Genomic DNA, 27441 nt, shown 5'->3' with positions numbered 1-27441 from the left:
CTGTACACTCACACCTCACCTTTGTTTCTAGTTTTAATATCAAGACAAATACCCCGGCGCCTTGACTCATGCCCAGATTAACGAATCGCCTGCCTCTGTTTTCGTTGTTTTACTATGTAAGATACTCGTAACAACACTCTTATCACGTGGTGGGCTATAATTGAATGCACGGATAATATTAAGCAAAATGTCTGGTGTTGTGACTCATGTTTGCGAACGAATTTGTAGACTGTTGCTCCAGTCCCACGTAACATTTAACACCCTGTCTGCGAAAAAAAGGGTGCAACACGAAGACTTCCCAGGAGCTCACCCATCCTAGTACTACTCCCGCCGAAGCACACTTAACCGTAGAGTTTTGATGGGATCTAGTGAATTAGTACTGGTATGATCAAACCTAGTCTAATTCACGCTTTAAATATATATATATATATATCCCTTTTCCTTCCCTCCCCCTCCCATCATTTGTTTCGCTGTGCACGCACACTGCACGTTTGCTTCTAGTTCTAATATCAAGCGAAATGCGCTGGTGCCTCGACTAATGCCCATATGAATGGATTATCTGCCTCACCTCTATTTTTGTTGTTCTATTATGTAAGATACTTGTAATAACATTCTTATCACATGATGGATTTTAATTGAATACACAAAAAATTTTAAGCAAAATGTCTCGACGCCGTGACTCATGTTTGCGAATGAACTGGCGAACCGTCGCTCCAGTCGTGCATAATGTTTAACACCCCGTCTGCAAAAGAAGGGTGCAACATAAGTACTTCAAGCAGGTCACCGATCCTAGTACTACTCTCGCCAAAACATGCTTAACTACAGAGTTCTGATGAGATCTTGTGAACTAATGCTGATATAATTGCACCCGTTCTTATTTGCGCCGCAAATACATATACCCCTTCTCCTTCCCTCTCCCCTCCCATCATTTATTTCGCTGTACGTGCACTTAACCTTTGTTTTTAGTTCTAATATCAAGCAAAATGCCCTAGTGCCTCGACTCATGCCAATATGAATGGATCGCCCGTTGCACCTCATTTTTTTGTTATTTTACTATGTATGATACTCACAATGATAATCTTATCACGTTATGGGCTTTAATTAAATGCGCGAAAAATATTAGGCAAAATGCCCCAGCACCGTGAGTCTCATTTGCGACTGGACCGGCGGACCATTGCTTCGATCTGCGTAACGTTTAACACCCCATCTGCAAAAAGAAGGGTGCAACACAAAGACTGTCACCAATCCTAGTACTACTCTCACCCAAGCACGCTTAACTGCGAAGTTCTTATGGAATCCAGGAAACTAGTGCTATTATGATCGCACACATTCTAGTTTGCACCGCAAATACGTATACCTCTTTTCCTTCCCTCTCCCCTTCTGTCATTTGTTTCGCTGTGCGCGCACCTTACCGCTGCTTCTAGTTCTAATATCAAGCGAAATGTCCCGGCACCTCGACTCATGCCCATAGGAACGGATCACCCGATGCACCTCATTTTTTGTTGTTCTACTATGTAAGATGCTCGCAATGACACTCTCATCACATGATGGGCTTTAGTTGAATGCGCAAAAAATATTAAGCAAAATGCCCCGGTGCCGTGACTCTTGTTTGCGAATGAACCCGCATACCGTCGCTCTGGTCACACGTAACATTTAACGCCTCCTCTGCAAAAAGAAGGGTGCAACACGAGGAATTCTCAGGAGGTCACCCATCCTAGTATTACTCTCGCCAAAGCCCGCTTAACTACGGAGTTCTGATGCGATCCGGTGAACTAGTGCTGGTATAATCGCATCCACTTTGGTTTGCACCGCAAATACATATATCCCTTCTCCTTCCCTCTCCCCTCCCATCATTTGTTTCGCTGTGCGCGCACCTTACCTCTACTTCTAGTTCTAATATCAAGTGAAATGCTCCGGTGCCTCGACTCATGCCCATATGAACGGATCGCTCGCCGTACCTCATTTTTTGTTCTTCTACTATGTAAGATGCTCGGAATGACACTCTCATCACGTAATGGGCTTTAGTTGAATGCATGAAAAATATTAAGCAAAATACCCCAGCACTGTGACTCACGTTTGTAAATGAACCGACCGACCATTGCTTCGGTCCCACGTAACGTTTAACACCTCATCTGCAAAAAAAAGGGTGCAACAAGAGGACTTCCTATCACCCGTCTTAGTACTACTCTCGTCCAAGCACGCTTTACTATAGAGTTCTGATGGGATCCAATGAACTAGTGCTGGTATGATTGCACCCTTTCTTGTTTGTGCCTCAAAGACATATGCCCTTTCTCTTTCTCTCTCGCCTCCCATCATTTGTTTCACTGTGCGCGCACCTCTTCTCTGCTTCTATTTCTAATATCAAGTGAATTAACTCGGGACCTTGACTCATGCCTATATAAACAGATCACTTGCTGCACCTCATTTTTCGTTATTCTACTATTTAAGATGCTCGCAATGACACTCTTATCACGCGGTGGGCTTTAATTGAATGCGCAAAAATTATTAAGCAAAATGCCCCGGTGCTATGATCACGTTTGTGAATGAACCCGCAGATCGTCACTCCGGTCCCGCGTAATGTTTATCTCTCCTTCTGCAAAAAGAATGGTGCAACACGAGGACTTCCTAGGAGGTCACCCATCCTTTTACTACTCACGCCCAAGAACGTTTTTTTGCAGAGTTCTGATGGGATCGAGATCCGGTGAACTAGTACTGGCATGATCGCACCCTTTCTTGTTTGCGTTGCAAATACATATGCCCCTTCTCCTTCCTTCCCTCCTCCCATCATTTATTTCGCTGTGCACGCACCTCACCTCTTCTTCTAGTTCTAACATCAAGCGAAAAGGCCCATCCCTCGACTCATGCCCATATGAAAGGATCGCCCTCCGCATCTCAAATTTTATTGTTCTACTATGTAAGATACTCGCAATGACACTTTTATCATGTAATGGACTTTAATTAAGTGCGCGAAAAATATTGAGCAAAATGCCTCGACGCCGTGACTCACGTTTGCGAATGAACTGTTGGACCGTTGCTCCGGTCCCACGTAATTTTTAACGCCCCGTTTGTAAAAAGAAGGGTGCAACACGAGGACTTCCAAGGAGGTCACCCATCCTAGTGCTACTCTCGCCAAGTACGCTTAACTGCGGAGTTCTGATGGGATCCGATGAACTAGTGCTGGTATGATCGCACCAATTCTAATTTGCGCCGCAAGTACATATACCCCTTCTCCTTCCCTCTCCCCTTTCGTTATTTGTTTTGCTGTCCATGCACCTCACCTCTTCTTCTAGTTCTAATATTAAGTCAAATGCCCCAGCAGCTCGACTCACACCCATATGGACGGATCGCGCCGCATCTCATTTTTCGTTATTTTACTATGTAAGATGCTCACAATGACACTCTTATCTTGTGACGGAATTTTATTGAATGCACGAAAAATATTAAGCGAAATGCCCCGGCGCCGTGACTCACATTTGTGAACGAACTGACGGACCGTTGCTCCAGTCTCGTGTAACATTTAACGCCCCGTCTGCAAAACGAAGGGTTCAACATGAGTATTTCCCAAAAGGTCACCGATCCTAGAACTACTCCCACACAAGCATGCTTAACTGCGGAGTTTTGATAGGATCCGGTGAACTAATGCTAGTATGATCGCAGCCACTCTATTTCATGCCCCAAGTACCTATACCCCTTCTCCTTCCCTCTCCCTTCCTGTCATTTGTTTCATTGTGCGCGCACTTCCCCTCTGCTTCTAATTCTAATATCAAGCGAAATGCTCTGGCACCTCGACTCATGCCTATATGAACGAAATGCTGGTCCCACCTCATTTTTCGTTGTTCTACTATGTAAGATGCTCACAAAGACACTTTTATCACGTGATGGGCTTTAATCGAATGCTCGAACAATATTAAAAAAAATGCCTCGGCACCGTGACTCATGTTTGTGAATGAACTGGTGGACCGTCACTCCGGTCCCGTGTAATATTTAACACCCCGTCTGCAAAAAGAAAGGTGCAACACGAGGACTTCCCAGGAGGTCACCCATCCTAGTACTACTCCCGTCGAAGCACGCTAAACTGCTTAGTTCTGATGGGATCCGGTGAACTAGTACTAGTATGATCGCACACATTTTGGTTTGTGCCGCAAATACATATACCTCTTCTCCATCCCTCTCCCATCCCGTCATTTGTTTCGTTGTACGCACACACCTCACCTCTACTTCTAGTTCTAATATCAAGCGAAATGTCCCGGCGTCTCGACTCCTACCCATATGAACAGATCGCTCGCCACACCTCTATTTTTGTTGTTCTACTATGTATGATACTCGTAATGACACTCTTATCACGTGATGGGATTTAATAGAATGCACTAAAAATATTAAGTAAAATGTCCCGGTGTTGTGACTCACGTTTATGAATGAACTGGCAGATCGTCGCTTTTGTCCTGTGTAACATTTAATGCCCTGTCTACAAAATAAAGGGTGCAACATGAGGAATTCTTAGGAGGTCACCCATCCTAGTACTACTTTCACCCAAAAATACCTAAATGCGGAGTTTTGATGGGATCCGATGAATTAGTGCTGCTATGATCGCACTCGTTCCATTTCGCGCTGCAAATAGAGATACCCCTTCTCTTTCCCTCCCCCCTCACGTAATTTGTTTCGCTATGTGCGCAGCTCACCTCTGCTTCTAATCCTCATATCAAGCAAAATGCTCCAGTGGCTTGACTCGCGCCCAGATGAATGGACCGTCCGCCGCACCTCATTTTTTTTATTCTACTATCTAAGCTACTTGTAATGACACTCTTATCATGTTGTGGACTATAAATGAATGCACGAAAAATGTTAAGCAAAATGCCATGGCGTCAAGACTCACGCCGGCGAATGACCCAATAGACTGTCGCTCCAATCCCGCGTAATGTTTAATGCCCTATCTGTAAAAAGAAGGGTGCAACACGAGAACTTCCCAAGAGGTCATCCATCCTAGTACTACGTTCGCACAAGCACAATTAACTGCAGAGTTATGATGAGATCCAGGGAACTAGTGCTGGTGTTATCGCACATCTTCTAGTTTGCACCGCAAAAACATAGAGCCCTTCATCTTCCCTCTCCCCTCCTATCATTTATTTCGCTGTGCGCGCACCTCACCTCTCCTTCTAGTTCTAATATCTAGTGAAATGCCCCGGCGCCTCGACTCATGCCCATATGAATGGATCGCCCGCTGCACCTCATTTTTTTTTGTTCTACTATCTAAGATACTCGTAATTACACTCTTATAATGTGATAGGCTTTAATTAAATGCGCAAAAAATATTAAGCAAAATGCCCCGGTACCGTGACTCACATTTTCGAATGAACTAGCATATCGTCACTCCGATTCTGCATAATGTTTAACGCCCCGTCTACAAAAAGAATGGTGCAACATGAGGACTTCCTAGTAGGTCATCAAGCTTAGTACTACTCTCGCTCGAGCACGCTTAACTGTGGAGTTCTGATGGGATCCGGTGAACTAGTGCTGGTATGATCGCACCCATTCTAGTTTGTGCTACAAATACATATGCCCCTTCTCCTTCCCTCTCCCTTCCCATCATTTATTTCGTTGTGCGCGCACCTCACCTCTGCATCAAATTCTAATATCAAGCAAAATGCCCCGATACTTCGGCTCATGCCCATATGAACAGATCGTGCCGCACCTTATTTTTTGTTGTTCTATTATTTATGATGCTCGCAAGGACACTTTTATCAGGTGATGAGCTTCAGTTGAATACACAAAAAATATTAAGCAAAATGCTACGATGTCGTGACTCACATTTGCGAATGAACTGGCAGACCGTCGCTCCGGTCCTGAAAAATGTTTAACGCCCCGTCTGCAAAAAGAAGGGTTCAACACGAGAACTTCCAAGGAGGTCACCTATCCTAGTAATACTCTCACCCAAGCATGATTAACTACGGAGTTCTGATAGGATCTGGTGAACTACTGCTGGTAGATCGCATCCGTTTTATTTTGTGCCGCAAATACATATACCCCTTTTCCTTCACTCTCCCCTCCCGTCATTTGTTTCTTTGTGCGCGCACCTAACCTCTACTTTTAGTTCTAATATCAAGCGAAATGCCCCAGCACCTAAACTCATGCCCATATGAACGGATCACCTGCCGCACCTCATTTTTTGTTGTTCTACTAGTTAAGTTGCGTGCAATGACACTCTCATAACATGATTGACTTTAGTTAAATGTGCAAAAAATATTAAGCAAAATGCTCCGATAGACCGTCGCTCCGGTCCCGCGTAACGTTTAACGCTCCGTCTACAAAAATAAAGGTGCAAAATAAGGACTTCTGAGGAACCAACCATCCTAGTTCTACTCTTGCCCAAATTAACTGCGGAGTTCTGATGGGATCCGGTGAACTAGTGTTGGTATGATCGCACCAATTCTGGTTTGCTCCGCAAATACATATACCCATTCTCCTTCCCTCTCCCCTCACCTCTGCTTCTAGTTCTAATATCAAGCGCAATGCCCCGGCGCCTCGACACATGCCCATATGAACGGAACGCCCGTCACACCTCATTTTTATTTTTTCACTATGTAAGATACTCGCAATGACATCACCCATCCTAGTGCTACTCTCGCCCAAAAAGGCTTAACTGCGGAGTTCTGATGGGATTAAGTGAATTAGTGCTGGTATGATCGCACTTGTTCCATTTCGCTGCAAAATCATATACCCCTTCTCCTTCCCTCCCCCTTGCTATCATGTTTTTCGCTGTGGGCGCACCCCGCACCTTTTCTTCTAATTCTAATATCAAGCGAAATGCCCTGGTGACTCGACTCACGCCCAGATGAACGGACTGCCCGCCGCACCTTTTTTTTCGTTCTTCTACTATATAAGATTATCGTAATAATACTCTTATAACGTTGTGGACTATAAATTAATACACGAAAAATGTTAGGCAAAATGCCCTGATGCTGCGACTCACGTTTGCAAATGAACTGACGGACCGTGGTTCCGGTCGTGCGTAACATTTATTGCCTTGTGTTTAAAAAGAAGGGTGCAACACGAGGATTTTTCAAGAGGTCAACCATCTTAGTACTACTCTTGCCCAAAAAAGCTTAATTGCGGAGTTCTGATGGGATCCAGTGAATTATTGCTGGTATGATCGCATCCATTCCATTTCATGTTGCAAATATATATACCCCTTCTCCTTCCCTCCCCCTCCACCCGGTTATTTTTTTCGCTGTACGCGCACCCCGAACCTCTGTTCTAATTCTAATATCAAGCAAAATGTCCTGGTGGCTCGAATCTTGCCCAGATGAAATGAATGCACAAAAAATATTAAGCAAAATGCCTAGGTACCGCGACTCACATTTGCGAATGAACCGACAAACCGTGGTTTTAGTCGCGCGTAATGTTTATTGCCTCATGTGCAGAAAAATAGGTGTAACACAAGGAATTTCTAAGAGGTCAACAATCCTAGTACTACTCTCACCAAAGGACACTTAACCACAGAGTTCTTATGGGATTTGGTGCATTAGTGCTAGTCTGATCGCACCTGTCACATTCCGCGCTACAAATGCATGTGCCCCTTCTCCTTCCCTCCCCCCTCTCGTCATTTGTTTCGCTGTACGCGCACACCTCACCTCTGCTTCTAGTTCTAATATCAAGCGAAATACCACAGCGCCTCGACTCATGCCCATATAAATGGATAGTAAGCCGCACTTCTATTTTCGTTATTCTACTATATAAAATACTGGTAATAAAACTGTTATCACGTGATGGGCTCTAATTGAATGCACGAAAAATATTAAGCAAAATGCTCTGATGCCGCGACTCACATTTGCGAATGAACCGACAGACTGTGGTTTTGGTCGCACATAACGTTTATTTCCTCATTTGCACAAAAATAGGTGCAACATGAGGACTTTCCAAGAGGTCGACCATCTCAGTACTACTCTCACCAAGGACACTTAACTGCAGAGTTCTTATGGGATTCGGTGCATTAGTGCTGGTATTATTGCACCCGTCCCATTTGTGCTACAAGTGCATGTGCCCCTTCTCCTTTCCTCCCACCTCCCATCATTTGTTTCGCTGTGCGCACACAACTCGCATCTACTTCTAGTTCTAATATCAAGCAAAATGCCCTAGTACCTCGACTCATGCCCATATGAACGGATCACCCGCCGCAACTTTGTTTTCGTTGTTCTATTATATAAGATACTCATGATAATATTCTTATCATGTAATGGGCTTTAATAGAATGCACGAAAAATATTAAGCAAAATGCCCCGCCGCCGTGACTCACGTTTGCGAATGAACTGACAGATCGTCACTTCGGTCCTGTGTAACATTTAATGCCCTATCTGCAAAAAGAAGGGTGCAACACAAGGACTTCACAGGAGGTCACCCATCCTAGTATTACTCTCGCCCAAAAACGCTTAGCTGCGGAGTTCTGATGAGATCTTGTGAATTAGTGCTGGTATGATCACACTTATTCCATTTCGCACTGCAAATAGATATACCCCTTATCTTTCCCTCTCCCCTCCCATCATTTTGTTCGCTGTGCGCACACCCTGCACCTTTGCTTCTAATTCTAATATCAAGGAAATGCTCATGCGGCTCGACTTGCGCCCAGATAAATGGACCATCCGCCGCACCTCATTTTTGTCTATTCAGCTATCAAAGTTGCTCGTAATGACACTCTTATCACATGGTGGACTATAAATGAATGCACGAAAAATATGAAGCAAAATGCTATGGCGCCAAGACTCACGTCGGCGAATGAATCGGTGGACTGCGTCTCCGGTCGCGCGTAATGTTTAACGCTCCATCTGAAAAAAGACAGGTGCAACACAAGGATTCAGTGTGATTCCAAGGACACTTAACTGCAGAGTTCTTATGGGATTCAGTGCATTAGTGCTGGACTGATCACGCTCGTCCCATTCCCTACTACAAATGCATGTGCCACTTCGGCTTCCCTCCCCCCTCCGATCATTTGTATTACTTTACATGCACACCTCACCTCTGTTTCTAGTTTTAATAACAAGTAAAATTCTCCAGCGTCTTGACTCACGCCCAGATGAACGGATCACCCACCGCACCTCTGTTTTCGTTGTTCTACTATGTAAAATATTGGCAATAACACTTTTCTCACGTGATGCACACTAATTGAATGCACGAAAAATATTAAGCAAAATGCCCTAGCGTTGTGACTCACGTTTGCAAATGAACCAGCGGACCGTCGCTCCGGTCCCGCATAACATTTAATGCCCTATTTGTAAAAATATGGTGCAACACGAGAACTTCCCAGGAAGTCACCCATCCTAGTACTACTCTCCCCCAAAAATGCTTAACTGCGGAGTTCTGATGGGATCCACCGAACTAGTGCTAGTATGATCCCATCCATTCTAGTTTGCGCCTCAAATACATATACCCCTTCTCCTTCTCTCTCCCCTCCCATCATTTGTTTTGCTGTGCGCGCACCTCATCTCTGCTTTTAGTTCTAATATCAAGCAAAATGCCACTCTTATCACATGAAGGGTTTTAATTGAATGCGCAAAAAATATTAAGCAAAATGCTCTGGCATTGTCACTCTAGTCCCACGTAATGTTTAAGGCCCCGTTTATAAAAAGACTTGTGCAACACGAGGACTTTCCAGGAAGTCACCCATCTTAGTACTACTCTCTCCCAAGCACGCTTATCTGCGGAGTTCTGATGGGATCCGATGAACTAGTGCTGGTATGATCGCAACAGTTTCATTCTGCACTGCAAATACATTTACTCTTTCTCCATCCCTTCCCCCTCCCGTCATTTGCTTCCTTGTGCGTGCATACTGCACCTCTACTTCTCGTTCTAATATCATGTAAAATACCCCGGCGCCTTGACTCATATTTGCGAATAAACCAGCGGACAATAGTTCCAGTCGCTCGTAATGTCAAACGCCCCATCTGTAAAAAAATTATTGCAACATGAGGACTTCCCAAGAGGTCACCCATTCTAATACTACTCTCCCTCAAGCACACTTAAATGTTAAGTTCTGATGGGATCCAGTGCATTAGTGCTTGTATGATCGCACTCATTTCATTCAGTTGTAAATACATATACTCCTTCTCCTTCCCTCCCCCCTCCCGTCATTTGTTTCCTTGTGCGTGCACATTGCACCTCTACTTCTCGTTCTAATATCAAGTAAAATGCTCCGGTGCCTTGATTCACATTTACAAATAAACCAGCGGACCATAGTTCAAGTTACATGTAACATCGAATGCCCCACTCGTAAAAAAATGGGTGTAACACAAAGACTTCCAAGGAGGTCACCTATCCTAATACTACTCTCGCCCAAACACGTTAAACTGCGGAGTTCTGATGGGATCTGGTGCATTAGTGTTGGTATGATCGCACACATTCTAATTTGCACTGCAAATACATACACTCCTTCTCCTTCCCTCCCCCCTCCCGTCATTTGTTTCCTTGTGCGTGCACACTGCACCTCTACTTCTCGCTCTAATACCAAGTAAAATGCCCCGGCACCTTGATTCACATTTGCGAATAAACCAGCGGACTATAGTTCCGATCGCGTGTAACGTCGAACGCCCCATCTGCAAAAAAAATGGGTGCAACACGAGGACTTCCCAAGAGGTCACCCATCCTAGTACTACTCTCGTTCAAGCACACTTAACTGCAGAGTTTTGATAGGATCTAATCATTAGTGCTGGTATGATCGCACCCCTTTCATTTCAAGCTTCAAATACATACACTCCTTCTTCGTCCCTCCCCCCTTTTGTCATTTGTTTCTTTATGCATGAACACTGCACCTCTGCGAGTTCTGATGGGATCCGGTGCATTAGTGCTGGTGTAATCGCACATGTTTCATTTTGCACGGCAAATACATACAATCCTTCTCATTCCCTCCCCCCGCCCATCATTTATTTCCTTGTGCGTGCACTCTGCACCTCTGCTTCTCGTTCTAATATCAAGTAAAATGCCCCGGTGCCTTGACTAACATTTACGAATAAACCAGCGGTACATAGTTCTAGTCGCGCGTAACGTTGAACGCCCCATTTGCCAAAAAATGGGTGCAACAAGAGGACTTCCTAGGAGGTCACCCATCCTAGTACTGCTTGCGCCCAAACACACTTAATTGCGGAGTTTTAATGGGATCTTGGGCATAGGTGCTAGTATGATCACACCTGTTTCATTCCGCGCTGTAAATACATACAATCCTTCTACTTCCCTACCCCCTCCCGTCATTTGTTTCCTTATGCGTGCACACTGCACCTTTGCTTCTCATTCTAATATCAAATAAAATGCCTCGACACCTCGATTTACATTTGCGAATAAACTAGCGGACCATAGTTCCAGTCGCACATCACTTCGAATGCCCCATCTGAAAAAAGATGGGTGCAACACAAGAACTTTCCAAGAGGTCACCCATCCTAGTACTACTCTTGCCCAAGCAAACTTAACTCCCGAGTTCTGAAGGGATCTGGTGTATGATGGCACCCATTTCATTACGCACTGTAAATATATACACTCTTTCTACTTCCCTCCCCCATCTCGTCATTTGTTTCCTTGTGTGTGCACACTGCACCTTTGCGAATAAACCAGCGAACCATAGTTCCAGTCGCATGTAATGTCTAACGCCCCATCTGCAAGAAAATGGGTGCAAACACAAGGACTTCCCAGGAGGTCACCCATCCTAGTACTACTCTCGGCCAAGCACACTTAATTGCGGAGTTCTGATGAGATCCGGTGCATTAGTGTTGGTTTGATTGCACCAATTTTATTACACGTTGCAAATACATATGCTCCTTCTACTTCCCTCCACCCTCCCATCATTTGTTACCTTGTGCGTGCACACTGCACATCTACTTCTCGTTCTACTATCGAATAAAATCCCCTGGTGACTTAACTAACATTTGCGAATAAATCAGCAGACCATAGTTCCAATTGTGCGTAAAGTCGAACTCCCCATCTGCAAAAAAATTGGTGCAATACGGGGACTTCGCCGGAGGTCAGCCATGCTAGTACTACTCTCGCTCAAGCACTATTAACTGTCGAGTTCTGATGGGATCCAATGCATTAGTGCTGGTATGATCGCACCCGTTTCATTTCACGCTGCAAATACATACACTCCTTCTCCTTCCCTCCTCCCTCCCGTCATTTGTTTCCTTGTGCGTGCACACTGCACCTCTGCTTCTTGTTCTAATATCAAGTAAAATTTTTCTGGCACCTTGACCCATATTTGCGAATAAACTAGCGCTAGTTCTAGTCCCACGTAACGTCGAACGCCCCATTTGTAAAAAAATGTGTGCAACATAAAGACTTCCCAGAAGGTCACCCATCCTTGTACTATTCTCGCCCAAGCACACTTATCTTCGGAGTTCTGATGGGATCCGGTGCATTAGTGCTGATATGATCGCACCTGTTTCATTATGCGCTGCAAATACATACACTCCTTCTCCTTCCCTCCCCTCTTCCGTCATTTGTTTCCTTGTGCGTGCACACTGCACCTCTGCTTTTCGTTCTAATATCAAGTAAAATTCTCCGACATCTTGACTTACATTTGCGAATAAATCAGCGAATCATAGTTTCAGTCGCGTTTAACGTCAAACGCCCCATCTGCAAAAAAATGGATGCAACACGAGAACTTCCCAGTAGGTCACCCATCCTAGTACTGCTCTCGCCCAAGTACACTTAACTGTGGAGTTCTGATCGAATTCAGTGCATTAGTGCTGGTATGATTACACCCGTTTCATCATGAGCTGAAAATAGATACACTCCTTCTCCTCATCCCCCTCCCGTCAGTTGTTTCCTTGTGCGTGCACACTGTACCTCTACTTCTCGTTCTAATAACAAATATAATGCCCCGACGACTTGACTCACATTTGCGAATAAACCAGCGGACTATAGTTCCAGTCGTGCGTAACGTCGAACGCCCCATTTTCAAAAAAATGGGTGCGACACGAGGACATCTTAGGAGCTCACTCATTCTAGTACTACTCTCGCCCAAGAAAACTTAACTGCGAAGTTCTGATGGGATCCGGTGCATTAGTGCTGGTATGATCGCAATCGTTTCATTCCGCGCTATAAATACATACGCTCATTCTCCTTCCCTCCCCCCTCCTGTCATTTGTTTCCTTGTATGTGCACACTGCACCTCTTCTTCTTATACTAATATCAAGTAAAATTCACCGGTGCATTGACTCACATTTGCGAATAAACTAGTGGACCATAGTTCCAGTCCCGCGTAATGTCGAACGCCCCATCTGCAAAAAAAATGGATGCAACACGAGGACTTCTCAAGAGGTCACCCATCCTAGTAATACTGTCGCCCAAGAACACTTAATTGCGGAGTTCTGATGGAATCCGATGTATTAGTACTGGTATGATCACATCCGTTTCATTCCGCACTGCAAATACATATAGTCCTTCTCCTTCCCTCCCCCCTCTCATCATTTGTTTCCTTATGTGTGCACACTGTACCTCTTCTTCTCGCTCTAATATCAAGTAAAATGCCCTGGTGCCTTAACTCACATTTGCAAATAAACCAGCGGACCATAGTTTCAGTCCCGCGTAATATTTATTGTCTCGTGTGAAAAAAAAACACGTGTAACACGAGGACTTTCCAAGAGGTCAGCCATCTTAGTACTACTCTCACCAAAGGACACTTAACTGTATAGTTCTTATGGGATTCAGTGCATTAGTGCTAGTCTGATCGCACCCATCCCATTCTGCGCTACAAATTCATGTGCCCCTTCTCCTTCCCTCCCCCCTCCCATCATTTGTTTCGTTGTCACGCACACTTCATCTCTGCTTCTAGTTCTAATATCAAGTAAAATGCTCTGGCACCTTGACTCATGCCCATATGAACGAATTGCTCGCCGCACTTCTTTTTTCGTTGTTCTACTATGTAAGATACTCATAATAACACTTTTATCAGTGATTGGCTTTAATTGAATCCACGAAAAAAATTAAGTAAAATGCCCCGGCGCCGTGACTTACGTTTGCGAACCGGCGGACCGTCATTTTGGTCCCGTGTAATGTTTAATGCCCCATCTGCAAAAAGAAGTGTGCAACACGAGAATTTCCCCGGAGGTCACCCATCCTAGTACTACTCTCGCCCAAAAAATGCTTAACTGTAGAGTTCTGATGGGATCCGGTAAATTAGTGCTGGTATGATCGCACCCGTTCCATTTCACGCTGCAAATAAATATACCCCTTCTCCTTCCCTCCCCCCTCCTGTCATTTTTGTTGTTGTGTGCACTCTCTTCACCTCTACTTCTAATTTTAATATCAAGCAAAATGCCCCGGCAGCTCGACTCACGCCCAGATGAATAGACCGCCCGCCGTACCTCATTTTTCGTTGTTCTACTATCTAAGATGCTCGTAATGACACTCTTATCACATGGTGGATTATAAATGAATGCACAAAAATTTTCAAGTAAAATGCCCTGACACTGCAACTCACGTTTGCGAATGAACCGACAGACCGTGGTTCTGGTCCCGCATAATGTTTATTTCCTCATTTGCACAAAAATAGGTGCAACACGAGGACTTTCTAAGAGGTCAACCATCTTAGTACTACTTTCACCTAAGGATACTCAACTGAAGAGTTCTTATGGGATTCGGTGCATTAATGCTAGTATTATCGCACCCGTCCCATTTCGCGCTACAAGTGCATGTGCCCCTTCTCCTCCCCCCCTCCGGTCATTTGTTTCGCTGTGCGTGCACACCTCACCTCTGCGTCTAGTTCTAATATCAAGCAAAATGCGCTGGCGCCTCGACCCATGACCATATGAACGGATCACCCGCTGTACCTCTATTTTCGTTGTTCTATTATGTAAGATACTCATAATAACACTCTTTAGTATGTGGTGGGCTTAATTGAATGCAAAAAAAAATATTAAGCAAAATGTCCCGGCGCCATGACTCACGTTTGCAAATGAACTAGCGGATCGTCGCTCCGGTCCCACGTAACGTTTAACGCCCCGTCTATAAACACAAGGGTGCAACACGAGGACTTCTTAAGAGGTCACCCATCATAGTACTATTCTCGCCCAAAAACACTTAACTGCGGGGTTCTGATGGGATCCAGTGAATTAGTGCTGGTATGATCGCACTCGTTCCTTTTCGTGATGCAAATAGATATACCTCTTCTCTTTCCCTCCCCCCTCCCATCATTTTTTTCGTTGTGCGCACACCCCACATCTCTGCTTCTAATTCTAATATCAAGTGAAGTGCTCCGGCAGCTCGATTCGCGCCCAGATGAATGGACCAATTGCCGCACCTCATTTTTTATTATTCTACTATGTAAGATACTCGTAATGACACTCTTATTACGTGGTGGACTATAAATGAATGTACAAAAAATATTAAGCAAAATGCCATGGCGCCAAGACTCATGCAAACAAATGAACTGGTGGACCGCGTTTCTGGTTGCACGTAGTGTTTACCGCTCTATCCAAAAAAAGACGGGTGCAACACGAGGATTCAGTGGCATTCCAAGGACACTTAACTGTAGAGTTCTTATGGGATTCTGTGCATTAGTGCTAGACTGATCGTGCCCGTCCCATTCCCAACTACAAATGCATGTGCCACTTCGGCTTCCCTCCCCGCTCCTTATGTATCACTGTACACTCACACCTCACCTCTGTTTCTAGTTTTAATATCAAGACAAATGCCCCAATGCCTTGACTCACACCCAGATGAACGGATCGCCTGCCGCACATATGTTTTTGTTGTTCTACTATGTAAGATACTTGTAATAACACTCTTATCATGTGGTGGGCTATAATTGAATGCACGAATAATATTAAGCAAAATGCCTGGTGCCGTGACTCATGTTTGTGAACGAACCGGCAGACTGTCGCTCTGGTCCCACGTAACGTTTAACGCTCCTGTCTGCGAAAAAATAGTGCAACACGAGGACTTCCCAGGAGTTCACCCATCCTAGTACTACTCCCGCCGAAGCACACTTAACTACAGAGTTTTGATGGGATGCAGTGAATTAGTGCTCGTATGATCAAACCTATTATAATTCGCGCGTTAAATATATATATATCCCTTCTCCTTCCCTCCCCCCTCCCGTAATTTATTTTGTTGTGCGCGTACACCGCACGTTTGCTTCTAGTTCTAATATCAAGTGAAATGCGTCGGCACCTCGACTAATGCCCATATGAACAGATCATCCGCCTCATATCTGTTTTCCTTGTTCTATTATGTAAGATACTCGAATAACACTCTCATCACGTGATGGACTTTAATTGAATGTGCAAAAAATATTAAGTAAAATGCTTTGGCACCGTGACTCTTGTTTGTGAATGAACCGGCGGACCGTCGCTCCGGTCTCGCGTAACGTTTAAGGCCCCATCTGCAAAAAGAAGGGTACAACACAAGGACTTCCTACGAGGTCACCCATCATAGTACTACTCTTACCCAAGTACGTTTAACTGCAGAGTTCTGATGCGATCCAGTGAACTAGAGCTGGTATAATCGCACCCGTTCTAATTTGCGCCACGAAGACATATACCCCTTCTTCTTCTCTCCCCCCTCCTGTCATTTGTTTCGTTATGCGCTCACCTCACCTCTTTTTCTAGTTCTAATATCAAGTGAAATGCCTTGCACCTCAACTTATGCCCATATGAACGGATCGCCCGCTGCACCTCATTTTTCGTTGTTCTATTATCTAAGATACTCTTAATGATAGTCTTATCATGTGATGAGCTATAATTAAATGCCAGAAAAATATTAAACAAAATACTCCGGCGCCGTGACTCACATTTACAAATGAACCGGCGGACTGTCGCTCCAAATCCGCATAACGTTTAATGCACCGTCTATAAAAAGAATAGTGAAACACGAGGACTTCCTAGCAGGTCAACAATCCCAGCTACTCTTGCTCGAACACACTTAATTGTAGAGTTTTGATGGGATCTGGTGAACTAATGCTGGTATGATTGCACCCGTTCTAGTTTGCGCCGCAAATACATATACCTCTTTTCTTTCCCTCTCCCCTTAGTTCATTTGATTCGTTGTGCGCGCACCTTACCTCTGCATCTAATTCTAATATCAAGCGAAAATGCCCCGGTGCCTCGACTCATGCCCATATGAACGGATCGTGTCGCACCTCCTTTTTCGTTGTTCTACTATGTAAGATTCTCGCAAGGACACTCTTATTACGTGATGGGCTTTAATTGAATGTGCGAAAAATATTAAGCAAAATGCCCAAGCGCCGTGACTCACATTTGCGAATGAACCAACGGACCATCACTCTAGTCTTGAAAAACATTTAACGCCCCGTCCACAAAAAAAAGGGTGCAACACGGGGACTTCCCAGGAGGTCACCCATCCTAGTACTAATCTCATCCAAGCACGCTTAACTTTGCAGTTCTGATGGGATCTGGTGAATTAGTGCTGGTATGATTGCACCCATTCAATTCTGCACCGCAAATACATATACCTCTTTTCTTCCCACAAATACATATACCTCTTTTCCTTCCCTCTCCCCTCCCGTCATTTGTTTTGTTCTGCACGCACACCTCACCTTTACTTATAGTTCTAATATCGAGCGAAATACCCCGGCACCTCAACTCATGCCCATATGAACAGATCGCCCACCGCACCTTTATTTTCATTGTTTTACTATGTAAGATACTCGTAATAACACTCTTATCATGTGATGAGCTTTAATTAAATGCATGAAAAATATTAAGAAAAATGTCCCGACACCGTGACTCACGTTTGCAAATAAACTGGCAGATCGTCACTTAGGTCCCGCGTAATGTTTAGTGTCTTGTCTGCAAAAAGAAGGGTGCAACACGATAATTTTCTAGGAGGTCATCCATCTTAGTACTACTCTCACCCAAAAATGCTTAACTGCAGAGTTCTGGTGGGATCCAGTGAATTAGTGCTGGTATGATCGCACCCATTCCATTTCGCGCTACAAATACATATACCCCTTCTCCTTCCCTCCCCTTTCCCGTCATTTTTTTTGCTGTGCGTGCCCTCTTCTTCTAATTCTAATATCAAGAGAAATGCTCCAGTGGCTTGACTCATGCTCAGATTAACAATCCACCCCTCGCACCTCGTTTTTCGTTGTTCTACTATGTAAGATGCTCATAATGAGACTCTTATAACGTGGTGGACTATAAATGAATGCACAAAAATTATTTAAGCAAAATTTTCTAACGCCGTGACTCACGTTTGCGAATGAACTGACGGACCGTGGTTCCGGTCGCGCGTAATGTTTATTGCCACGTGTGCAAAAAAAATAGGTGCAACACGAGGACTTTCCAACAGGTCAACCATCTTAGTACTACTCTCACTAAGGGACACTTAACTGCAGAGTTCTTATGGGATTCAATGCATTAGTGTTGGTCTGATCGCACCCGTCCCATTCTGCATTACAAATGCATGCCCCTTCTCCTTCCCTCCCCCCTTTCGTCATTTGTTTCGCTGTACGCGTAGACCTCACCTCTGTTTCTTGTTCTAATATCAAGTGAAATGTCCCGGCGCTTCGACTCATGCCTATATGAACGGATCGCTCACCACATTTCTATTTTCATTGTTTTACTGTGTAAGATACTCTTAATAACACTCTTATCATGTGATGAGCTTTAATTGAAGGCACAAAATTATTAAACAAAATGTCCTGGCCCCGTGACTCACATTTGCGAACGAACTGGCAGACCGTTGCTTCGGTCCTGCGTAACGTTTAACGCCCCGTCTGACAAAAGAAGGGTGCAACACGAGAACTTTTCATGAGGTCACCCATCCTAGTACTACTCTCGCCCAAGCACGCTTAACTAGGGAGTTTTGATGGGATATGATGAATTAGTGTTAGTATGATCGTACCCATTTCATTTCGTGCTGCAAATACATATACCCCATCTCCTTCCTCTCCCCCCTCCCATCGTTTGTTTCGCTGTGCACGCACACCTTACTTCTGCTTCTAGTTTTAATATCAAATGAAATGTCCTCGCGCCTCGACTCATGCCCATATGAACGGATCTCTCGTCGCACCTCTATTTTTGTTGTTCTACTATGTAAGATACTCATAATAACACTCTTATCATGTGATGGGCTTTAATTGAATGCACAAAAATATTAAAAAAAATGTCCCGGTGCCGTGACTCACAAAAATATTAACCAGCGGACCGTCGCTCCGGTCTCGCGTAACGTTTAAGGCCCCGTCTGCAAAAAGAAGGCTGCAACACGAGAACTTCCCAGGAGGTCACCCGTCCTAGTACTACTCTCCTCAAAAAATGCTTAACTGCGGAGTTCTGATGGGATCCGATATATTAGTGCTGGTATGATTGCACCCATTCCATTTCACGCTGTAAATACATATACCCCTTCTCCTTCGCTCCCCCTATTGTCATTTTTTTCGATGTGCGTGTACCCCATACCTCTGCTTCTAATTCTAATATCCAGCAAAATGCCCTGGTGGCTCGACTCACGCTAAGATGAACGGTTTGCCTGTCGCACCTTGTTTTTCGTTGTTCTATTATGTAAGATCTTTGTAATAAGACTCTTATAACGTGGTGGATTATAAATGAATGCACGAAAAATATTAAGCAAAATGCTTAACACCGCGACTCACGTTTGCGAATGAACCGACGGACCATGGTTCCGGTCTTGCATAACATTTATTGCCTCGTATGCAAAAAAATAGGTACAACACGAGGACTTTCTAAGAGGTTAACCATCTTAATACTACTCTCACCAAAGGACACTTACCTGCAGAGTTCTTATGGGATTCGGTGAATTAGAGCTTGTCTGATCGCACTCATCCTATTTCGCGCTACAAATACATGTACCCCTTCTCATTCCCTCCCCCCTTCCGTCATTTATTTTGCTGTACGCGCAGACCTCACCTCTACTTCTTGTTCTAATATCAAGCGAAATGTCCAGGCACCTAGACTCATGCCCATATGAATGGATCGTCCATCACACCTATGTTTTCGTTGTTCTACTAAATAAGATACTCGCAATAACACTATTATTACGTGATGGGCTTTAATTGAATGCATAAAAAATATTAAGCAAAATTCTCCGGCGCCATGACTCACATTTAAGAATGAACCGACGGACCATTGCTCCGGTCGCATGTAACTTTTAATGCCTCGTCTGCAAAAAGAAAGGTGTAACACGATGACTTCTAAGGAGGTCACCCATCCTAGTACTGCTCTCGCTCAAGCACGCTTAACTGCAGAGTTCTGATGGGATCTGGTGAATTAGTGCTAGTATGATCGCACTCATTATAACTCACACTGCAAATACATGTACCCCTTCTCCTTCCCTCCCCCCTTCCATCATTTGTTTCGCTGTGCGCGCACACCTCACCTCTACTTCTAGTTCTAATATCAAGCAAAATACCCCAGCGTCTCGACTTATGCCCGTATGAACAGATCGCCCACCGCACCTCTATTTTCATTGTTCTAATATATAAGATACTCATAATAACACTCTTATCATATGAAGGACTTTAATTAAATGCATAAAAAATATTAAGCAAAATGTCCCAGCGCCGTGAATCACATTTACAAATTAACCGGTAGACTGTCACTCCGGTCCTACGTACCGTTTAACGTCCCGTCTGCAAAAAGAAGGGTGCAACACAAGGTCTTCCAAAGAGGTCACCCATCCCAGTACTACTCTAGACCAAAAATGCTTAACTGTGGAGTTCTGATGGGATCCGGTGAATTAGTGCTGGTATGATCGCATTTGTTCCATTTCGCACTGCAAATACAGCTACCCCTTCTCCTTCCCTCCCCCTTCCAGTCATTTTTTTGGCTGTGCGCAAACCCCGCACCTCTGCTTCTAATTCTAATATCAAGCGAAATGGCCCGACGGCTCGACTCACGCCTAGATGAACGAACCACTCGTCGCACCTTATTTTTCGTTGTTCTACTATGTAAGATGCTTGAAATGAGACTCTTATAACGTGGTGGACTATAAATGAATGCACGAAAAATATTAACCAAAATGCCCTGACGCCGCGACTCACGTTTGCGAATGAACCGACAGACCTTAGTTCCAGTCGCACGTAATGTTTATTTCCTTGTGTGCAAAAAAACAGGTGCAACCATCTTAGTACTACTCTCACCGAAGGACACTTAACTATAAAGTTCTTATTTGATTCGGTGTATTAGTGTTGGTCTGATCGCACTCGTCCCATTTCGCGCTACAAATGTATGTGCCCCTTCTCCTTCCCTCCCCCTCCCATCATTTGTTTCGCTTTACGTGCACACCTCACCTCTGTTTCTAGTTCTAATATCAATCGAAATGCCCCCCCGCCTCGACTCATGCCCATATGAATCGATCGCCCATCGCACCTCTGTTTTCATTGTTCTACTATGTAAGATACTCATAATAACACTCTTATCACGTGATGAGCTTTAATTGAATGCATAAAAAATATTAAGCAAAAAGCCCCAGTGCCGTGACTCACGTTTGTGAATGAACCGGTGGACCGTTGTTGCGGTCCTGCATAACGTTTAATGCCCCGTCTACAAAAATAAGGGTGCAACACGAGGACTTTCTAGGAGGTCTCCCATCCTAATACTACGCTCGCCCAAAAACGCTTAACTACGGAGTTCTGATGGGATCCGGTGAATTAGTGCTGGTGTGATCGCAGCCGTTCCAGTTCATGTCGCAAATACATATACCCCTTCTCCTCCCCTCCCCCCTCTCGTCATTTGTTTCGTTGTACGCGCACGCCTGACTTCTTCTTCTACTCTAATATCAAATGAATTATTCCCGCGCCTAGACTCATGCCCATATGAACAGATCACCCGCCGCACCTCTGTTTTTGTTATTCTACTATGTAAGATACTTGTAATAACACTCTTATCATGTTGTGGGTTTTAGTTGAATGCACGAAAAATATTAAGCAAAATGTCCTAGCGTCGTGACTCATGTTTGCGAATGAACTGGAGGACTGTCACTCCGGTCCTGCATAACTTTTAATGTCTCATCTGTAAAAAGAATGGTGCAACAAGAGGACTTCCCAGCAGGTCACCAATCCTAGTACTACTCTCGCCTGAGCACGCTTAACTGCGAAGTTCTGATGGGATCTAGAGAGCTAGTATTGGTATGATCGCACCCTTTATTGTTTGCGTCACAAATACATATACCACTTCTCCATCCCTCTTCCTCTAATTCTAATATTAAGCGAAATGCCCCGATGCCTCGACTCATGCCCATATGAACGAATTGCTCGCTGTACCTCTGTTTTCATTGTTCTACTTTGTACGATACTCGTAATAGTACTCTTATCACGTGATGGGCTTTAATTGAATTCACGAAAAATATTAAGCAAAATGCCATGACGCTGTGACTCACGTTTGCCAATGAACTGGCGGACTGCCGCTCTAATCTCGCATAGCATTTAACACCCTGTTTGTAAAAAGAAGGGTCCAACACGAGGACTTTCTAAGAGGTCGCCCATCCTAGTACTACTCTCACCCAAAAAGACTTAACTGTGGAGTTCTGATGGGATCCGGTGAATTAATGCTGGTATGATCGCACCCGTTCCATTTCGCGCTGCAAATACATGTACCCCTTCTCCTTCCCTCCCCCCTCCTGTCATTGTTTTTGTTGGTCGCGCGCCCCGCACCTCTTCTTCTAATTTTAATTTCAAGCAAAATGCCCTGGCAGCTCGACTCACACCCAGAGGAAATGACCGCCCACCGCACCACATTTTTCGTTGTTCTAGTATGTAAGATGCTCATAATGAGACTCTTATAACGTGGTGGACTATAAATGAATGCACGAAAAATATTAAGCAAAATGCCTTAACGCTGTGACTCACGTTTGCGAATGAATCGACGAACTGTGGTTCCTTTCACACTAACGTTTATTGCCTCGTGTGCAAAGAAACAGGTGCAACACGAGGACTTTCCAAGAGGTCAACCATCTTAGAACTACTCTCACTAAAGGACACTTAACTGCAGAGTTCTTACAAGATTCAGAGCAATAGTGCTGGTCTGATAGCACCCGTCCAATTCTACACTACAAATGCATGTGCCCCTTCTCCATCCCTCCCCCCTCCTGTCATTTGTTTTACTGTACGCTCACACCTCACCTCTGCTTCTAGTTCTAATATCAAGGGAAATGCCCTGACGCCTCGACTCATGCCCATATAAACGTATCACCCGCCGCACCTCTGTTTTCGTTGTTCTATTATATAAGATACTCGTAATAACACTCTTATCACGTGATGGGCTTTAATTGAATGCACGAAAAATATTAAGCAAAATGCCCCAGCGTTGTGACTCACATTTGCGAATGAACCGGCGGACTGTCGCTCTGGTCCTGCGTAATGTTTAACGCCCCATTTGCAAAAAGAAAGGCACAACACGAGGACTTCCCAGGAGGTCACCCATCCTAATACTACTCTCGCCCAAACACGCTTGACTGCAGAGTTCTTATGGGATACGATTATTTAGTGCTAGTATGATCGCACCTGTTCCATTATACGATGCAAATACATGCACCCCTTCTCCTTCCCTCCCCCCTTCCGTCATTTTTTTCGCTGTATGCACACCTCGCACCTTTTTTTCTAATTCTAATTTCAAGTGAAATGCTCTCGTAGCTCGACTCACGCCCAAATAAAATGACCGCCCGCCGCACCTCATTTTTTGTTGTTCTACTATGTAAAATGCTCGTAACGAGACTCTTATAACGTAGTGGATTATAAATGAATGCATGAAAATTATTAAGCAATATGCCCTAATGCCGCAACTCACGTCTGCGAATGAACTGACGGACCGTTGTTCCTTTCGTGTGTAATGTTTATTGCTTCGTGTGCAATGAAACAGGTGCAACACGAGGACTTTCCAAGAGGTCAACCATCTAAGAACTACTCTCAAAAAAGGAAACTTAACTGTAGAGTTCTTACAAGATTCAGTGCAATAGTGCTGGTGTAATAGCACCCGTCTCATTCTACACTACAAATACATGTGCCCCTTCTCCTTCCCTCCCTCCTCCCGTCATTTGTTTTGCTATACGCGCACACCTCACCTCTGCTTCTAGTTCTAATATCAAGGAAAATGCCCCGACGCCTCGACTCATGCCCATATAAACGGATTGCCTGCTGCAACTCTGTTTTCATTACTCTACTATCTAAAATACTCGTAATAACACTCTTATAACGTGATGTGCTTTAATTGAATGCACGAAAAATATTAAGCAAAATGCCCCGGCGCCATGACTCGCATTTGCGAATGAACCGGCAGACTGTCACTCTGGTCCAGTGTAACGTTTAACGCCCTAGCTGTAAAAAAAAGAGTGCAACACGAGGACTTCTCAGGAGGTCTCCCATCCTAATACTACTCTTGCCAAAGAATGTTTAACTGCGGAGTTCTGATGGGATCCGGTGAATTAGTGCTGGTGTGATCCCAGCCGTTTCAGTTAACATCACAAATACATATACCCCTTCTCCTCCCCTCCCCCTCCCGTCATTTGTTTCGTTGTACGTGCACGCCTCACTTCTTCTTCTACTTCTAATATCAAGCGAATTATTCTGGCGCCTCGACTCATGTCCATATGAATGGATCACCCGCCGCACCTCTGTGTTCGTTGTTCTACTATGTAAGATACTTGTAATAACAGTCTTATCACGTTATGGGCTTTAGTTGAATGCAACAAAAATATTAAACAAAATGTCCTGGCGTCATGACTCACATTTGCGAATGAACCGGTGGACCGTTGCTCCGGTCCCGCATAACTTTTAACGCCTCGTTTGTAAAAAGAATGGTGTAATAGGAGGGCTTCTTAGCAGGTCACCAATCTTAGTACTACTATCTCTTGAGCACTCTTAACTGCAAAGTTTTGATGGGATCTAGAGAGCTAGTGCTGGTATGATCACACCCTTTATTGTTTATGCTACAAATACATATACCGTTTCTCCTTCCCTCTCCCTTCCCGTCATTTGTTTCGTTGTACGCACACACCTCACCTCTGCTTCTAGTTCTAATATCAAGTGAAATGCCCCGGCGCCTCGACTCATGCCTATATGAATGGATCGCCCGCTGTATCTCTATTTTCATTGTTCTATTATGTAAGATACTCGTAATGACACTATTATCACGCTATGAGCTTTAATTGAATGCACGAAAATTATTAAATAAAATGTCCCGGCGCCGTGACTCACGTGTGCAAATGAACTGGCAAATCGTCGCTTTGGTCCTGCATAACATTTAATGCCCTGTCTACAAAAAGAAGGTTACAACATGAGGACTTCCTAGGAGGTCACCCATCCTAGTACTACTCTCGTCCAAGCACGCTTAACTACGGAGTTCTGATGGGATCCGGTGAATTATTGCTGGTATGATCGAAACCGTTGTAGTTTGCGCCGCGAATACATATACCCCTTCACCTTCCCTCTCCCCTCCCGCCATTTGTTTCACTGTACATGCACACCTCACCTCTGCTTTAAGTTCTAATATCAAGCGAAAAGCCCAAGCGCGTCGACTCATGCCCATTTGAACGGATTGCCCCCCGCACCTCTGTTTTCGTTGTTCTACTATGTAAGATACTCGTAATAGTACTTGTGTTCATGATGGACTTTAATTGAATGCACGAGAAATATTAAGCAAAATGTCTTGGCGCCGTGACTCATGTTTGCGAATGAACTGGTGGACCGTCGCTCTGGTCTCGCGTAACAGTTAATGCCCCGTCTGCAAAAAGAAGGGTGTAACACGAGGACTTCCCAAGTACTACTCTTGCCCAAAAATGCTTAACTGCGGAGTTCTAATGGAATCCGGTATATTAGTGCTGGTATGATCGCACCTGTTCCATTTCACACTGCAAATACATATACCCATTCTCTTTTCCTCCACCCTCTCGTTATTTTTTTCATTGTGCGCCCACCCCGCACCTTTTCTTATAATTCTAATATCAAGCAAAATGCGCCGGCGGCTCGACTCACTCCCAGATAAAATGACTGTCCGCCGTACCTTATTTTTCGTTATTCTACAATGTAAGATGCTCGTAATGAGAGTCTTATAACGTGGTGGACTTTAAATGAATGCACGAAAAATATTAATCAAAATGCCTTGAAATGACGACTCACATTTACGAATGAACCAACGGTTGTCACGCATAACGTTTATTGCCTCGTGTGTAAAGAAACAGGTGCAACACAAGGACTTTCAAGCGGTCAACCATCTTAGAACTACTCTCACCAAACGACACTTAACTGCAGAGTTCCTATGAGATTTGGTGCATTAGTGCTGGTCTTATTGCACCCGTCCCGTTCCCCATTAAAAATGTATGTGCCCCTTCCCCTTCCCTCCCCCCTCCTGTCATTTATTTCACTGTACGCGCATACCTCACCTCTACTTCTAGTTCTAATATCAAGAGAAATGCCCCAGCGCCTCGACTCATGCCCATAAGAACGGATCACCCGCTGCACCTTTGTTTTCGTTGTTCTACTATGTAAGATACTTGTAATAATACTCTTATCACGTGATAGGCTTTAATTGAATGCACAAAAAATATTAAGCAAAATGTCCTGGTGCCGTGACTCACGTTTGCGAATGAACCAGCTGACCATCGCTACGGTCCCGCGTAACATTTAACGCTCCGCCTGCAAAAAAAAGAGTGCAACACAAGGACTTCCGAGGAGGTCACCCATCCATGTATTACTCTCGCCAAAGCACGCTTAACTACGGAGTTCTGATGGGATTCGGTGAATTAGTGCTAGTATGATCGCACCAGTTCAATTTTGTGCAGCAAATACATATATCCTTTCTCCTTCCCTCGCCCCTCCCATCATTTATTTCGTTGTGCGTGCATACCTCACCTCTGCTTCTAGTTCTAATATCAAGCGAAATGGCCCAGTACCTCGACTCATGCCCATATGAACGGATCGCCTGCTGCACCTTTGTTTTCATTGTTCTACTATATAAGATACTCGTAATAACACTTTTATAACGTGATGGGCTTTAATTGAACGTGCAAAAAATATTAAGCAAAATGCTCCGGCGTCGTGACTCACGTTTGTGAATGAACCGGCGGACTGTCGCTCCGGTCCTGCGTAATGTTTAATGCCCCGTCTGAGAAAAGAAGAGTGCAACACGAGAACTTCCCAGGAGGTCACCCATCACAGTACTACTCTCGCCCAAAAATGCTTAACTGTGGAGTGCTTATGGGATCCAGCGAATTAATGCTGTTTTGATCGCACTTGTTCCATTTTGTGTTGCAAGTAGATCTACCCCTTCTCCTTCCCTCCCCCTTCCCATCATTTTTTTTTGTTGTTCGCACACCCTGCATCTCTGCTTCTAATTCTAATATCAAGCGAAATGCCCCAGTGGCTCGACTTATGCCTAGATGAATGGACTGCCTACCGCACCTTCTTTTTCATTATTCTACTATGTAAGATGCTCTTAAAGACACTCTTATCACTTGGTGGACTATAAATGAATGCACAAAAAATATTCAACAAAATGC

The 27441-nt window shown here is 44.4% G+C and overlaps 27 pseudogenes; all 27 read right to left on the bottom strand.

The window, feature by feature from the left end:
• Positions 1-1676: 1676 nt before the first annotated feature.
• Positions 1677-1795, bottom strand: LOC148239894 (5S ribosomal RNA; annotated as a pseudogene).
• A 1281-nt stretch (positions 1796-3076) lies between these two features.
• LOC148239893 (5S ribosomal RNA) lies at positions 3077-3194 on the bottom strand (annotated as a pseudogene).
• Positions 3195-4007: 813 nt separating this feature from the next.
• On the bottom strand, positions 4008-4126 carry LOC148239892 (5S ribosomal RNA; annotated as a pseudogene).
• A 2910-nt stretch (positions 4127-7036) lies between these two features.
• LOC148239891 (5S ribosomal RNA) lies at positions 7037-7155 on the bottom strand (annotated as a pseudogene).
• A 1204-nt stretch (positions 7156-8359) lies between these two features.
• Positions 8360-8478, bottom strand: LOC148239890 (5S ribosomal RNA; annotated as a pseudogene).
• A 1140-nt stretch (positions 8479-9618) lies between these two features.
• On the bottom strand, positions 9619-9737 carry LOC148239889 (5S ribosomal RNA; annotated as a pseudogene).
• A 529-nt stretch (positions 9738-10266) lies between these two features.
• LOC148239888 (5S ribosomal RNA) lies at positions 10267-10385 on the bottom strand (annotated as a pseudogene).
• A 207-nt stretch (positions 10386-10592) lies between these two features.
• On the bottom strand, positions 10593-10710 carry LOC148239887 (5S ribosomal RNA; annotated as a pseudogene).
• A 931-nt stretch (positions 10711-11641) lies between these two features.
• LOC148239886 (5S ribosomal RNA) lies at positions 11642-11761 on the bottom strand (annotated as a pseudogene).
• Positions 11762-11967: 206 nt separating this feature from the next.
• Positions 11968-12086, bottom strand: LOC148239885 (5S ribosomal RNA; annotated as a pseudogene).
• A 203-nt stretch (positions 12087-12289) lies between these two features.
• Positions 12290-12408, bottom strand: LOC148239884 (5S ribosomal RNA; annotated as a pseudogene).
• Positions 12409-12614: 206 nt separating this feature from the next.
• LOC148239883 (5S ribosomal RNA) lies at positions 12615-12733 on the bottom strand (annotated as a pseudogene).
• A 203-nt stretch (positions 12734-12936) lies between these two features.
• Positions 12937-13055, bottom strand: LOC148239882 (5S ribosomal RNA; annotated as a pseudogene).
• Positions 13056-13262: 207 nt separating this feature from the next.
• LOC148239881 (5S ribosomal RNA) lies at positions 13263-13381 on the bottom strand (annotated as a pseudogene).
• A 670-nt stretch (positions 13382-14051) lies between these two features.
• Positions 14052-14171, bottom strand: LOC148239880 (5S ribosomal RNA; annotated as a pseudogene).
• Positions 14172-14987: 816 nt separating this feature from the next.
• LOC148239879 (5S ribosomal RNA) lies at positions 14988-15106 on the bottom strand (annotated as a pseudogene).
• A 1259-nt stretch (positions 15107-16365) lies between these two features.
• On the bottom strand, positions 16366-16484 carry LOC148239878 (5S ribosomal RNA; annotated as a pseudogene).
• Positions 16485-17295: 811 nt separating this feature from the next.
• LOC148239877 (5S ribosomal RNA) lies at positions 17296-17414 on the bottom strand (annotated as a pseudogene).
• A 1773-nt stretch (positions 17415-19187) lies between these two features.
• Positions 19188-19306, bottom strand: LOC148239876 (5S ribosomal RNA; annotated as a pseudogene).
• An 817-nt stretch (positions 19307-20123) lies between these two features.
• On the bottom strand, positions 20124-20242 carry LOC148239875 (5S ribosomal RNA; annotated as a pseudogene).
• A 350-nt stretch (positions 20243-20592) lies between these two features.
• Positions 20593-20711, bottom strand: LOC148239874 (5S ribosomal RNA; annotated as a pseudogene).
• Positions 20712-21505: 794 nt separating this feature from the next.
• Positions 21506-21624, bottom strand: LOC148239873 (5S ribosomal RNA; annotated as a pseudogene).
• Positions 21625-22398: 774 nt separating this feature from the next.
• On the bottom strand, positions 22399-22517 carry LOC148239872 (5S ribosomal RNA; annotated as a pseudogene).
• Positions 22518-23335: 818 nt separating this feature from the next.
• Positions 23336-23454, bottom strand: LOC148239871 (5S ribosomal RNA; annotated as a pseudogene).
• A 1756-nt stretch (positions 23455-25210) lies between these two features.
• LOC148239870 (5S ribosomal RNA) lies at positions 25211-25329 on the bottom strand (annotated as a pseudogene).
• A 1260-nt stretch (positions 25330-26589) lies between these two features.
• Positions 26590-26708, bottom strand: LOC148239869 (5S ribosomal RNA; annotated as a pseudogene).
• Positions 26709-27058: 350 nt separating this feature from the next.
• On the bottom strand, positions 27059-27177 carry LOC148239868 (5S ribosomal RNA; annotated as a pseudogene).
• Between the last annotated feature and the right edge of the window lie 264 nt (positions 27178-27441).

Source organism: Carica papaya, chromosome 9 (genome assembly GCF_054855325.1).
Source record: "Carica papaya isolate Zhongbai chromosome 9, ASM5485532v1, whole genome shotgun sequence".
NCBI classification, from domain to species: domain Eukaryota; kingdom Viridiplantae; phylum Streptophyta; class Magnoliopsida; order Brassicales; family Caricaceae; genus Carica; species Carica papaya.
This window is presented reverse-complemented; position numbering and strand designations above follow the sequence as displayed.